The sequence below is a fragment of the Balaenoptera borealis genome (genome assembly GCF_965194805.1).
Source record: "Balaenoptera borealis genome assembly, chromosome: 6".
In the NCBI taxonomy this organism is placed as follows: domain Eukaryota; kingdom Metazoa; phylum Chordata; class Mammalia; order Artiodactyla; family Balaenopteridae; genus Balaenoptera; species Balaenoptera borealis.
This window is the reverse complement of record NC_138863.1, coordinates 17,237,071-17,251,964: the sequence shown is the minus strand read 5'-3', so window position 1 is coordinate 17,251,964 and position 14,894 is coordinate 17,237,071. Positions and strand designations below refer to the sequence as shown.

At 44.8% G+C, this 14,894-nt stretch overlaps 1 long non-coding RNA gene and 1 pseudogene across 2 annotated transcripts in view; both read right to left on the bottom strand.

Moving 5' to 3' along the window:
• LOC309630963 overlaps positions 1 to 14,894 on the bottom strand; it is a 1,010,383-nt gene that overhangs the window by 151,321 nt on the left and 844,168 nt on the right. The window lies entirely within an intron of this gene.
• LOC309630956 (dickkopf-related protein 3 pseudogene) lies at positions 3,502 to 12,136 on the bottom strand (annotated as a pseudogene). The gene has a single exon. The product of its transcript is annotated as a dickkopf-related protein 3 pseudogene (transcript).

Here is a 14,894-nt window from a genome sequence, read left to right as displayed (position 1 = left end):
CACTATGAACAGTATGGAGGTTCCTTAAAAAACTAAAAATAGAATTACCATGTGACTCAGCAATCTCACTACTGGGCATATACCCAGAGAAAACCATAATTCAAAAAGACACATGCGCCCCAATGTTCATTGCAGCACTATTTGCAATAGCCAGGTCATGGAAGCAACCTAAATGCCCATTGACAGACAAATGGATAAAGAAGATGTGGTACATATATACAATAGAATATTACTCAGCCATAAAAAGGAACGCAACAGGGTCATTTGTAGAGACGTGGATAGACCTAGAGACTGTCATACAGAGTGAAGTAAGTCAGAAAGAGAAAAACAAATATTGTATATTAACACATATATGTGGAACCTAGAAAAATGGTACAGATGAACCGTTTTGCAAGGCAGAAATAGAGACACAGATGTAGAGAACGAACGTATGGACACTAAGGGGGGAATGCAGGGCGGGAGGGTGCTGGTGGTGGGATGAAGTGGGAGATTGGGATTGACATATATACACTAATAGGTATAAAATAGATAACTAATAAGAACCTGCTGTATAAAAATAAATAAATTAAATTAAATTAAAAAAATAAATCCCTGGCTTCGTAGAGCACTGTGGGCCTGTAGGAGTGGGTCACTCCTCCTTGGCAAAGTCTGGCTCTTTCCACCTGCTTGAATATGTTACAGAGAATTTTGTCTGCAAGACAGCAAGCAACCCCTCATTCTACTTTCATCTACTCTTCTGTCTATCACTCTGAGAAGCACATAAGCTAGCTGGGAATGTGCTGAGCCTGCCAAAGGAGGAAAGGGTCTATACCCCAAAAAGCTGCAAGAACGAATCAACATATACTGGCAGGACCAGGAGAGAAGGCACAGCACCCGATTGGAGGAGAAGGCAGGTGTAAAGGAAACTCTATTTTTCTCCTCTACACTCAGATGTCCGGGCTTTTTTCCCATGCCAAGAAGTTCTCCGGTTCTCAATGGACACTGACTGGGTGTCCTACAAATTAAACTCAATTCTGACACCAACTATCCGGAGTTAATGCAGACCCCACAGGTCAAGGGCTCAATCCCACAAGACTGCCCCTGTTTCAGATGCCAATCGCAAGTGCCAGCCGACTCCTGCATGTCTGACCTAGCAGCTATGTATCAGAGGTTACAGCAGCCTCCTCCTTGCGTTCAATAATTTTCCATAATGGCTCACAGAACTCAGAGAAACACTTTCTTACATGTACCAATTTATTATAAAATGTTAGAATGCAGGAGCAGCCAGGTGGAAGAGGTGTATAGGGCAAGGTATTGGTCGAAGGGGATGCTTGCATTTTTCATGCCCTTTCTGGGCACAATCTCCCAGCACCTTGATGTGTTTACTAACTCAGAAGCTCATTGTTCAAGAGTTTTTTAGAGAGCTTAATCTCTAAGGCCCACAATCCTTCCTCTTCTCAGAAGCCGGTGGGTGGAGCTGGAAGACCAATCTAATCACTCGGTCTTTCAGGTGGATAGCCCCATCCTGAGGCTATCTAGGGGCCCCACCCTAAGTCACCACATTAACATAAACTCAGGTGTGTTCAAAAAGTTCTTCTTATGAAGAACAAAAGATACTTCTCTCACTCAAGAAATTACCAGGATTTCTGGAGCTCTGTGCCAGGAAGCAAGGACAGAGACCAAATATATTTCTTATTATACCACAGCAGAAGAGGACATAAATTTGGGTGATAGTTATTGATATGGTAGCACTTTCTCAAATGCAGTATTTAATCCTTGGGCAAGAACCCAGTGTTATGGACTAAATGTTTGTGGCCTCCATGAAATCCATATTTTGAAGCCCTAACACCCAATGTGACTGTACTTAGAGAGAGGGCCTATGAAGAGGTGATAAAAATTAAGTGAGGTCATAAGGATGGGGCCCTACTCTGATAGGGGTGGTGATCTTATAAAAGGGAAGGACACCAGAGCTCTCTATCTTGACCACTTGAGGATACAGTGAGAAGGCGGCCATCTGTAAGCAGGAAAGAGAGCTCTCGCCTGGAACTGAATTTGCTGGCACCTGATCTTGAACTTCCAAGCCTTCAGAACTGTGAGAAAATAAATTGCTATTGTTTAAGCCACCCGGTCTATGGAATTTTATTATGGCCGCCCAAGCTAAGATGCCCAGGGAGGGTGTGAACACACTGCTTGGAAGAGCATATACTGGACTGGATCTTGAGGGTAATAGAACAAGAAAGAAAGAAATTAAAGTTAGATAAAAGAGAGTTTATTACTATGGGAACACTCTCCTGTGATACTGGATTTAATATTGGCAAGATCCCAGGGGATGTTATTAATCTAACACTGGGTTGACCCTTGAAAATATGGAAAAGTGTTGCATCACATTAAATGAAGTAGAAATGCCAGAACTTTTGTGTAGAGGAGAAGATCAAAAGTCTCAAGGAATTGAGCCTGCTATAATGGATTTACTACATATGGCCAGAAAACCTACTAATTGTCTATGTTCAGTGGGAGGGTCTGAGGATACTTCCTTTACCAAATGCTAATGAGAAGGTGCCAGCATTCTTAAGAAGTAAAAAGAGAGCTGTCCTTTGTAGGTCGGCACTGATTTAGAGAGTTGCTATCATGCAGTTGGGCTCCCTGATAGCAATGTAGATGATATGATTCTGTAAAAATAGATGCCAGCTGATGGTGCTTAACTGGCAGAAACAAAGTGGGTGCATTTATTATAAGGAGGAGCAAGGTCCAAGTGGATCTAGGGGACCTGACCTAAAAAGAGCTATGGGTATGTGGTGAAGAGAGCATGATATTCCCTGGGGCAGGATAAATTGTCAGCCAACAAGGGTATTGCTCAGTTGTGCACAACAGAAGAAAACAAGAATGATGCTCAGCAGATAGCAGGCGATTGTTCCAATCAAAAGTCATCATCTCTTGACCAGTTTCCAAAACTGGGCCAGTGTTCAGAGCCAAGACTCACTGCAAACAGGGAGATGATGAGTCCTTACAAGGAAGAACATTGTGAAACCATGGCACGTATATTCAGTAATGATTATGCCAAGCCTTCCTCAAAGGCAACTATACTCCCTTACTCAAATCCTCATATAATGAGAATAGAAGAATATCAAGACATTTTAAGGACTCTTGGACATAAGATCTGGTTGATAAGGTGGGGACATATGAGGACCAAGTAATAAAGAGAATTTTGGCTCAGGTCTTATGGCTCACAGGTCTTCTGAGTCCATGACCAGGGAACCATTTATCTTCAGTCTCCGAATGGATGCTTGGCATGGATATACTTGGTAGTTTGAAGAACTCCCACACTGGTTCCTTATCATGTGCCCTGACTGACCAAGTGACATAAAAAGCTACCAGCTTTGAGTGTGACACAGAGCAGTCAGGACAGGGCTCTGCAGCAGGTTCAGCCTGTGATCAAAGTATACATTTCAGCAGACCTAATAGAATTAGAGGTATATGCAGTGCGGAAAGGCACTTGTGGTGCTTGTCTGGTTGATCAAGAGAGGGTAGGGGAAATATTAGGGATAAGTGATCTGGGGAGGAAGACCATTCCTTGAGGAAACCAACTAGCCACTTGGTAGGAATTTGATTATATTGAACCTCTTCTACCCTGAAAATGGCCGATATTTATTTTGATAGGAATATTTTGGGTATGAGTTTACTTTTCCTGCCCACAGGGCTTTAGCCAGCACCATTGAGGACCAAACAATTTGATCTAGGGGCATGAGATCTTACATAACCTTGTATCAAACCGAAGGACCTGTTCTATAGTAAAGAAGATGTGGCAGTAAACACATCACCATGGAATCCACTGTTATATAAACCATACCACCCCCAAACTGATGGCCTGATAGAGTGATGGAATGATTCTTTGAAGGTTAAGATAAGGTACTGGATTAGAGACTATTCTCTAAAGGCAAGGGGAGCCCTTCCCTAGGCTGCAGTATATGCTCTAAATCGTCGACTGTTATACGGTGCTGTGTCCCAAACAGGAGGAATACTTGGTCCAGGAACTAAAGGGTAGAAGTAGGAGTGGCCCTGCTATCATCACAACCAATGATCCCTTGGGGGAATTTGTTGCTCTCATAACTCTAGGCTCTGTTGGTTTTAAAATTCGTGAGTCATAGAGGGGGAGCATTTCCACCATGGGACAGTGAGTGTCCCATTAAACTTTACACTATGGCTGCGAATCTATTACTTTTATCCCTGTGTCAAAAGACAAGCAGGCAAGGCACAGGATCACCAGCCTGGTGTGGATAACTGACCCTGATCATTCAGAAAGGTAAAACTGCTGTTACACGGTGAGGGCAGGGAAGAATTTGTTTGGCAGTGGATGATCCACTGGGGCATGACCTGGCATACCCTTACCCCTCTGGATGGTACTTGGACAAATGCCCAGGCATGAGATGGGCATGTTAATAGGAGCCCAGACCCCTCAAAGATGACAGTTTGGTTACCCAACTAAGTAAATTACCAAGAGCAAAAGAGGTACTAATCAAGGATAAGAGGACTCTAAAATGGGCGGTAAAGGAGGGAAAAGAGGAGTGCCAGCTGCAGTTTAAAAACTAGCTGCAGTGCTGGGGGCTGTAGTTTGTCCCATTAACCTTCATCTTGTAAGTTTCTCTAGGAAAAGAGATCAGTCCAATCTGGGAACAGCTATTTTCATATAGGATGAGCTCTTTAGCAGAGGCAAATGGCACACAAAGGATAGAAAGTAGTGGATGCTGTGTTTTGCCACCTGGATTCCCCACTGGGACTGAGGACTCCTTGTCCAGCTGGCAGGAAGGTTGGCCACTGATGGCCCATAGCTGAGTCCCTCTTTGGAGAATTGTCCTCCCTTTGAGGGAAGTTGCTTTGTCCAAGGTTACATTTCCTCTGTGGAGGCAGCCCACACCCATAGACTGATTGATTTGGGGGATACAAAACGAGGACCTTTGCATAGATGGAACAAGTCCGAAGGGCCAGTCCACCTCTGGGGCTCCCCATGAGACTGGCTGAGGTGGCTCCTGCAACTGGAGCACGTTTCAGCTCTTCCCTCTGCTGGGTCCTGCTTCCCTCACCTCTCACCAGTGCTATTCGTGAGTGTGCTCCCCAATAAAGCTTCTGCATGCAAATCTCAGAGTCTCTTTCCCAGGGAACACAGCCTATGAAGGCTAGCAAAAGGAACTCTTAAATGTATTTGGAAGAAGTCTTTGGAAGTATACCCATGTTAATTACCTACCGCTAACCTAAGTGAGTGTGAGTGACGAATCCCACCCAGTTAAAGGAAAAACTGGATAAAGTGAAGGAAAAACTGTGACATGAAATATAATTCCAAATACATTTACAACGATCTGTTACTTTCAGGAAAATACCTTCATTTGATCATAAAAAAAAGAATATAATTTTTAGGAATGGAAAACCAGTGCTCTTCTTCAAAAGTAAAAGTTGAATAACTATTAAAGAACCCTACCCTCTAGGAGTGAACTCTAGAGGAGGGGGACTCAAGGGGCTCTGCTGGTAGATGTGTGGCCCCAAGGTACCCAGAGCTTGGTCAGCTCTGTCCCTTTCCCCTAACACCTAGATTTTTCTATGAGAAATCATTCCCCTTCCACTGGAGGTTTGTTCTATAGGAAGGAGAGATTCCCAGCACCTACCTCCAAGCGCTCCCAGCATCAGGTGGTAGATCCTTCTGCAGGAGAGGAGAGAACAGCCCTTAGATATTTTGTTGAGGCTGTAATCCATGACAGAGAGGAACATATACATATCAGAAGGTTATCGTTTCCCATGCTTACCTACGTGGACCTCCAGATTTCAAAGACTTAGAAAACTAAACCATCGAATTGTTCTGCATATATTGAATCTGAGGTCTATATGAACCTGAGGTCCAGGACTCTAAACACAGACTCATCCTGGAATAATAGAGAACCCGGAAGACTTAGACAATGAGGCCCAATTGCCGTAGAGCCTTAGGCAATCTCTGGACATTGAGTACATCCCTGATGACAGGTTGTTTACTTGTCATTCGTCTCTTTCTCAAAAAAGAATGCAAAACGTGCAAAATGCTTTTGGTTTCTGGTTTTGTAATTGTTTGCAAGCCAGCTAGATGGTAATTTACTGTATTTTATTTTCTGTTTGGAGATGCTACAACTTCTCTAAAACATTTTCTACATTTTTCTTCATTTGTTGTCTCATACTAGGAAATAATGCACATACCCGAGCCTGCATTTTCATCACCTTAGGGACCAGTAGAAGAGTCTATTTCCTAAAGAAGGAAGCAAGGATGGGGAGTAGGCGGAATGTGCTAAAAAACATGTTCCAGAGTTTGTTTCACCCACACAAATGGGAGGGGACTAAACGCTCTCTACCACAGAAGCAGCTAGCATGGTTTTATCTTGATCCACTCCACCTCTGTGCTTCAAAGTTCCACAGCTGAGAAAATGGGCTGTGTAGTCTTTTTTAACATGGATCATGTAGAGCCAGGTTATTTTTAAATTCGATGAAGACATCTGGCCCAGAGACCTTAGACAGCAGTATTGTCAAATGACTTCCCTCCTTCTTTGGTTTTTGTACTTAGCATCCATCATATGTAAGCCAGGGATAAATATAGTAAATAACCATCTAGGTAATTCCACATAGATTCCACTTCATGTAAGTGTCAGAGGTACTGTGTGGAAGCTGTTTCACCTTTCTGAATATCACAGGGGCAAGAGTGATCTCACAGGACCAAGACTATTTTTAAAAATTGATTTTAAAACGATACTTCTGCCTTCTTGAGGTTCACTTATGTCCTGTGATGAGCAGGATCATTCTATGTGTCTCATGATTAAATTTTGGCATTAGATGCTCTAATTGGTCTATGTGTCTGATTTTTCTTATCCCTAAGCCAGAAAGTATAGATATATACACCTGTAGCTGGAACCACAGTCCCTGTAGCTTTCCACAGGGGAACAGGAATGCCTTACATATAAAGGGTTTCTAAAGCTCCATCCTTTTACCTTTGAGAAAGAAGGCTGGCTCTCGAGCATAAGATCACTCCTAGAACCAGTGCCAAACAGATAGAGGGACTGTCCTGATCAGAGGGAGAGAGGAATTAGGTTTTCCTCTTATTCTTCATGAATTTTATTAGCCTAGTTAAGTAGGGTAATCTAGGCATTTTATTAGGGTACTGCTTTATAGATGAAATATGACTAAATCTCAACTTAAAAATAAAGTAGAAGTGGACCTCTTAGAGTGATGCTAGGGTGGGGTGCTCAGAGCCCCCCATTGCAACTCCGCATCTTCTTCCCCTTCCCAGGTTGCTTCTGACACTACTACTCAAGATTCTTGAGCGCTGCAGAACCATGGATACCCTGGAAAACTGTCTGGAAAATTCTGCTCTAATTAAACAATAATATCATATGGTTGTAGTCCTAATAGTTCCATCATGTGAAAAGTTTAGACAGCGGGAGCCTCCTGGGAGGTGTGACTTGAGAAATGCCAGTGATTTTCTGCCTTTTGGGACCCTGCTAGTCATCCGTCTTCCATCACTATTTGGCATTTCCGTATTGGAATCACTTCTTTGGGTTAAGACACTATTACTATTATAGGCCCCTATTAGAAAACAAAACAAAACAAAACAAAACAAAACAAAACTTCATTTAAAAGTATCACCATATTCCACTGGAATCCATCATTAAATGCAGAATGGAGATTTTTTCCATGATGATACAGAGCTCAGATAATCCAGTCCCACCAGCAAAACTGAATGTAAGTTAGAGGCCCGTTTTAGGTTATGACCTTGTGAAGTCAGCCAGTGGACAGAGAGATGCTGATGTGGAGAGAGGCGTGAGGAAACGGCTTAGACAGGAGACACTGCTCAGTGCAGCTGATTCTGCAGCTACGATGGGCCACCCTGTGTAACCATATGGCAAAGAAAGAATTGGTGTTTTTACTAGTGAGTAAGTGAAAGACAAATGCCGTAAAGAAAAGGAAGATGGTGGCACGTAGCCCAGGCTTTGTGTTACGATTTTGCCCAGGACTGTCTGGTTGGCATTTCCAAGTGCCCAGTGGAATTAATGGACATTAGTGAACTAATTTGTTACTGGTCTCTGAACAGTATGGTATTGTGTGTGGGATGAGGGCAAGTGTGGATGAGAAGAACCTCTCTTAAATATGCAGAAGTAGGTTGGATGACATGACAGCTAGTTAATCAAAAATTTCAAGCTGTGGATTTATTAGGTTTGGGGTAAGGGCACTTCTTTTGAATCCTGTTTTAATATTCTATCTTTATTCCTTAAAAACAGTTATCAAATTTGTTTCCTCGTGTCTGCCTTTATTGATTACAAATGTTCCCAAATGTCAAGACCATGGAAAATGACAACAAACTATCAGTTCCTTACGTTAACAAGCACCACATTCACTCCAAAAGATTGCAAAGAATAGGGAAAAGAGAATCACCACACAGATGATTTAAATCATGTCATTTATAAAGATGTAGAGAAACAGACTTTGGTTGGGGTGCAAGCTGCTTGGATTTGAATTTAAAGATGGGCAGTTTTTCTACAGGGTTGGCATTTTGTCTTCCTGAAGCCAGAATAGATTCCATCCAGATGCTTCATGTTTTTGCCCTGAGAGCAAACATTTATATGGGAACTGAGCTGAAGGAACTGAACAAAGCAACCTTATAAATTCTAAATTTGGGTGATTGCATCACTGAAGTCCTAAACATACTACAAGTCAAATCCAGCTTTTATTTTTATTGAGCATTTGCAACTAATTCCCACTGATCAAAGACAATTTAGTCTCCCTCTCTCTCTTTTTTTCAGTCTTTCTTTTTGGCAAATAAATTGTATTCTGGAAGGATGACATGGGAATCACTGGTCTTCCCAACAGCTGCATGATTCCACTGTTGGAATGGGAACATGGAATGGGGGAAGGCAGTGCATTTGGGAAATTCATTAAGCAACTGTATTCATTAAATGTTGGGAGGAAATAATTTAGACCTTTTTTGTTAATATAATAATTTACAGCTGTGTCATTATTACAGTTTGCTTTAGTCTGGGACAAAATTTTATATTTATATAAAATGAAAATTATCTACTACTTATATGATAAAATATGAGTCTTAGTTGTAGTTATTGGTAAGATGTGGGGTTACAGAATCTCCACTTTTCTCTTTGCTAATTAGCTTGCACAGTCTGGGGTATAGCCAGAGGAGGGAGAGGTGACCCAAGGTGGAGATGGTGCCTGTGTAAGGCAGGCAGCTTATGTAGAAGGTTAAGCTTGAGGCTGGAACTAAGACACTCGGGTCTTATTCCTGATCATCTCAGGTATTTCATTTCTTTAGCTGTAAAATAAGGAAGACACTATCCTTATGGTGAGTCCAGGGACAGGTCTATATTTTTGAAGGTCCAGAACTTATACAATCTGAGAGATCCTCTTTAAGAAAAAGAACATAAATATTATAAGTTCTAAGTTGGGTATAAGGCATTGGAATGGGCCATTACAATTAAAGGGCCCTGAAGCTTAAGCTTTATTTTTTATTTCTTTTTTATTTTTGTAGTTTAAGTGATTTATACTTGATTTCTAAATGCAACATGTGTTTATACATAATTTAAAACTTGAAGAAAGCATGCTTATACAATTGTGTGTGACTTTAACATTTAATAACTCTGAATACATGATGGAAACAGTCCATGACACTTGAAAATAATCATTTATGGAACAGCATACAATTCAGTGCTCTTAGCTTGGATATTACAACCATATTTCACAAAGTCTTGCTTGGCTTGATTTTCGCCATGCAGTCAATAATGGTCTTCAGTTGCTGGTAATTGATTTTGCAAATTTCATTTATAATCCTGGCCCTAAGATTACCTAAGTACTGTTTCTGGCACGTTAACTTACATATTATGCTCCAGTCATGTGTACCTTCAAAGTTACTGATATAACTGACTGCCACAGGGGACAGTGTCAATACCTCTGTCTCCACTGGAGTGATGGCCACCCACGCTGGGGAGAAAGCTGGGGAGAACGCTGTTTTTCTAACAGCAGAACTTTAATCTTACAGGGATGTGTGAACTAGTTTGACCTTAGTTCCAGATGTGCCTCAAAAAAAAAAAAAAGGAAAAATCTCATTCTTCATCCTCATAGGGGGTACTTTTGGTAGCACCGAGGCTGGTGGGGAGAGCACTGGGCTTGGAATCACACCTGGGCGACATCCTGCTCTGGTCTTCACTAGCTGTGTGACTTGGCAAGCCACTTGACATCTCTGAGCCTCCGAGATCCTGACAGACGGGGACACCAACGCCCCCTTCACCAGGCTGTGGTGAGAGGACATGACACCGCTGCCCTGGCACAGAGGTAGGAGCTGGGTAACTGCTGAGAGGATGAATGCAGGCAACGCGGAGTGAGAACGTTTCACCTGCAGCGGCTGAGGGCAGCGCTTGCCTGTGCCCATGGGGAGAACGGCATGAAAGATTCACTTGTTGCATTTTCGCAGGTTTACGTTTGCAAAGCAGGGCATTCTTCGCCACGTGCTTGAGAGTCAACATTTCCCCAAAACCCATCGTGGGGAAATTCTCCATTCTTTTCCATCCCCTCCCCTCCAACTATTCTCGGGGCAATGTCATACAAAACGAAACGTGCCATCTGCCAACCAGCAGAGGCGAAGCAGCCAATACTTTGGACCAGTTTAGCAGCCCTAGTCTACCTTCAGCCTGCCACACCCTGGTCTTCCCCGGACACCAGAATTGTGATGCATGGGGGAGGGTGGTGGGTGCTGGGCGAGGGTGCAGCCCCTCATGTTGTTTCAAGCCAGAGGGGAAAATGTACTGGGAAGAGGCCACGGAAAAAAAGCCTGGTGAGCCCACACCTAGGGACACAGCTGGGGAAATAAATTAACTACTTCTGTTGCACGTCTACCCACAGAACAGGCCTGAGTCTAAATCTCCTCTCCCTCCAGCAGCTCCGAGGCGGCCCCGAGCTCCCTGAGAGCCATTTCCACCGACAGGCTCCTCTCCAGGTTCTCCAGCTCCCGGCGCACCTCCTCGATGAAGCCGCCGTCTTCATACTTGTCGGGGACGTCTCTGGGCACCAGGTTCGCTCCGTCCTCATCGCGGACCCCGACGAAGGTGGGCTTGCACACGTACACCAGGCTGTGGTTATGAGGCTGGCAGAGGAGGCCACTGGCACATGGGCGTCGGTCCAAAGCTCCATCAGGCTCCAGCTCCCAGGTGATGAGATCCAGAAGCCGGCTGGCAGGGTCGTGGCAGAGCTCACCCTCCACGGGCAGGGTTGTGCACACAGGAAACAACAGACCTCTCTGGAAGGCACAGCACAGCCCCGGCTGGCAGTCCCTCTGGTTGTCACAGATGGTCCCGTTGCCGCCTTTGGTGGCCGTTTTGGTGCAGTGACCCCAGACGCACAGCTGGTCTCCACCACACTCGCTGTCCCGGGTGCAGAGTGTCTGCTGGTCCCGGCACGGCTGGCAGGAGTACTGGAAGCTGGAAATCTGGCAGTAGCTGCCAGGCCCACAGTCCTCATCAGTGATGCACTCGTGGCTCCTTTTGCCTTTCTCGTCGCCCATTGACGTAATGACCGTCTCTGAAAAGACCATCTGTCCAGTGTGGTTGTCGGTGACCTTGTGAATTTCTCGGTGGACGTGGATGGTGTTGTTTCCAGCCTTGGTTTCCGTGTCGGTCTCACTGTGATAGCCGGGAGGTAAGCGTGCCGGGCTCACTTCTGACGACGTTTTAGCAGCAGCCTCCTCTGCCTCCACCTCCTGCCCCGCGCTGCGCAGTTCGTGCTGCGTGCCCTCCATCAGTTCCTCAACCTCGCGGAGCAGCTCGTTGAGGGTGGCCGCCTCCTGCGGGGAGCTGAGAGCCGGGCCGGGCTCGAACGAAGCCGGGGTCACTGGCGGAGCTGGCGCGGGGGCCGTGGGGACCGCCGCCGCCAGCAGCAGGGCACACACAGCACGGTGCCCCCCAGCCATCGCATCTCGGCTCAGCGCCCTCCGCCGCCGCCCCGACTGGACCGAGCTGTGCTCCGGGCTGCACCTGCCAGGCCCCGCCAGGGGCTGCCTCGGGGCTGCGGAGCCGGAGCGGCGCGCGGCGCGGGCCGCGGGTGCGGGGAGCTCGGCGGGCTTAAGCGTTATTAACTTCATGGTAAATCCGCATCTGGTTGTGCTGATGAAACAGGGAGGGAATGAGGACTCTCAGAAGTCGCCCCATCATCTGTCGAAGACCTGCCACTTGTGCTGGTGGGGCTGCCTTTCCGAGGGAGGCAGTAAGGTCTTTCTCTAGAACTGGAAAGGGCAGAGCAGGAGACTGCTGTTTGCTGACAACTGAAGGTCGTTCACAGGAATTTTAAGGTGGTGTCCCATCAGGAGTCTCCACTGATAAGGCGACCTCTGTTTTATAAACATGATTACTCACAGGTACAATTTTCCTAGGTGGGGACAATTACGTGTTTGAACTCCTATGTTTCAGGCCTTCATAGGCTGGATCATTCAATTCTTACAGCTGCCCAAGGAGTATTTCCAACCTCATTTTGTAGGCGTTGACCTGAGCAGCATCGCAGAATCAGTGAGGGAACGTGGAGTTAAGCTTAGATGTGCCCAGCCCTGAAGTCCATGCTCCTCTCACCCACCCCTTAATGCGGAGGGGCTGCAGCCTGGGGGAGTTTCTGTAGGTGGTTTGAGCTCTCTGTGTGATCTCACTGGCAAGCTGTTCAGCCAGCCAAAGCGACATCCCACCTCTTGGGAAGATGACCCAGACACACTTCCACCAGGAGGGTTGTGCCCTCCCTTTTGGTGTGACAGCTGGTCGCTGGAATAAAAACATTTCCAGCTTTGGGCTTAGCTGAGTCCTGACCTGGAAAGAGGACAACTTCAGAAGAAATAACTTTGCCTTCCTGGGAGTAGTAAATAACCATGAAGTGGTTACCATCACTTTCTTGCTGGTATATATTCTAGAGTATACCCTCATTTGGATGCTGTTTATTTTGAAAATCCATTTTGTGGATTTTCAAACAGGCCAGATTCTCTGAGGAATTATTATTAGTCCTGGGCCTCACCAGACATGGGAATTGCGTGGGGAGGAGAAGGATTTCTAAAAAGAGAGACAAAAGATTCTATCTCAGATCAGGGCTCTTTTGCAGAGAAATTCTCCTCTACAGACACTGTGACTTTTTCTTCTCTGCTGTGCCTCAACCCCTTCTACTATCAAACATACACACACACACACACACACACATGCATTCCTCATAGGTAGTAATAAAAAAATTCACTATGATCCAGTAACATTTGGATGCTTAAGTCTCTCAAAAGCCTCCTCAAATCCCTGGGCAAGAAGGCAGTTCTCTTTCTCCCAGATTCATCTCAACCAATTTCGTATTTAGAAATGTGACCTGCTGAGACCAGCATGGCTCTGTTATGCTCTGGATCCACAGTGACTGAATACGTATTTCTTTTTTGAAACCATTAAGAACCATGTGGTTACTTCCCCCAAAGGTGGGGCATTTCTAAAGACGATTAAGTGGAGGCTTTTGATTTGAAGGCTTATGTAAAGGGAACAGCTCTGGGCTCTCTCAAAGCTTTCCAGCCTGGTAATCAAACCAGACTCACTGCCATTCTGGTGACTGCTCCTAGAAGCTTAGAAACACTAACTGTGCTGGTGAAGGCTTAGAATACACTGAAATAGGCCTGTCAAGTGTCAGTTTATACAGGAGGCGATGGAGTATGTGCTGACATCATGTAATCAAAAGGAAAAAAATTACACCGTGTGTCTTGCCTGGGAAAAATAGACTGCAGCTTAGCAAGTTGTATTTCATGCTCCCTGAACAGAGCTGCAATATCTTCCTGTATTTATTCATTGAGCACCTATTTAACTACATGGTGGTAGTTTACAAATAAAGTGTGGGGCTCTTTTGTGTGCTTTTAAAGACATCAGCTGTGGTGGATCAGGTCAAATCCAACCCACTTCAGCAGGTACTAACTTGTTTAAGAAAACCAGCTGTCAACAGGAAAGGGTTGTCAACAGGCTCAGATGGTTCACCAAGTTAATCATTCCTTTGGTAGGCCCTGGGAAATTCGCTGCTTGATTTTTCAGTGACATGTTGGGCAAATGCCGAAAGGCAGCACCTCCCATCAACTGGGAATCAATTATGAAGCTGATTGAGGTGTTTGTTTTTTAAATTACCCAAGTAGATGGAGATTCAGGCAATGGCAGATACCTTAAGGTCTTAGCTAAAGGAGCACGAGGTGTACGGATAAGGGGAAAAGGAGTTCAGAGCAGGCAAGAAGGGCTGGGAAACGTGGCTTCTCTCCTTCTAGACTGCAGACTGAACAGCATCCCCTCCTGACCTGCCTCCCTGGAGACATTTATCTTCTGGTGGCTGTCACTGAGTTTTCTCCCGGGGGTTACCCGGTAGGGTCACAAGCAAAGCTACTACAGAAATCTACTCCTTGCCCTTGCCCTCCCCTGGAACTTTCAGCCTCTCCTGGAAAAACCTTTCATGAATTACTATTAATTTCAGACTTGCAATGCAAATGCCAAATGCATACCCCATAAGACGGTTCTGATGTTGTTTCTAAACATTTTTCACCCACATTGGTATTCACAAGGAATTTGTTCTGTAAACCCCCAATATTATCAGCTTGGTGTCCAATTGCCTAAGAGTCAACATTTTCCTGGAAGGAATTTTGAAAGAATACCCCCTTGGTCAGCCCCAAGGGTTATTTTTGTTCTACTGATATATTTTTAAACAGTTTAGTTGTGAAATATAACATACCCACTAAAAAATGGGTAAGGCATTGCCATAGATATTTTCTTAGTTAATTCAGGAAGATTTCTGGCAGGAAGATGAAATAGAATCATAATCAATGTACCAACCAAGGGCTATTTTGCATTTTGTTTTAGTTAGTGGAGGCAGAAATT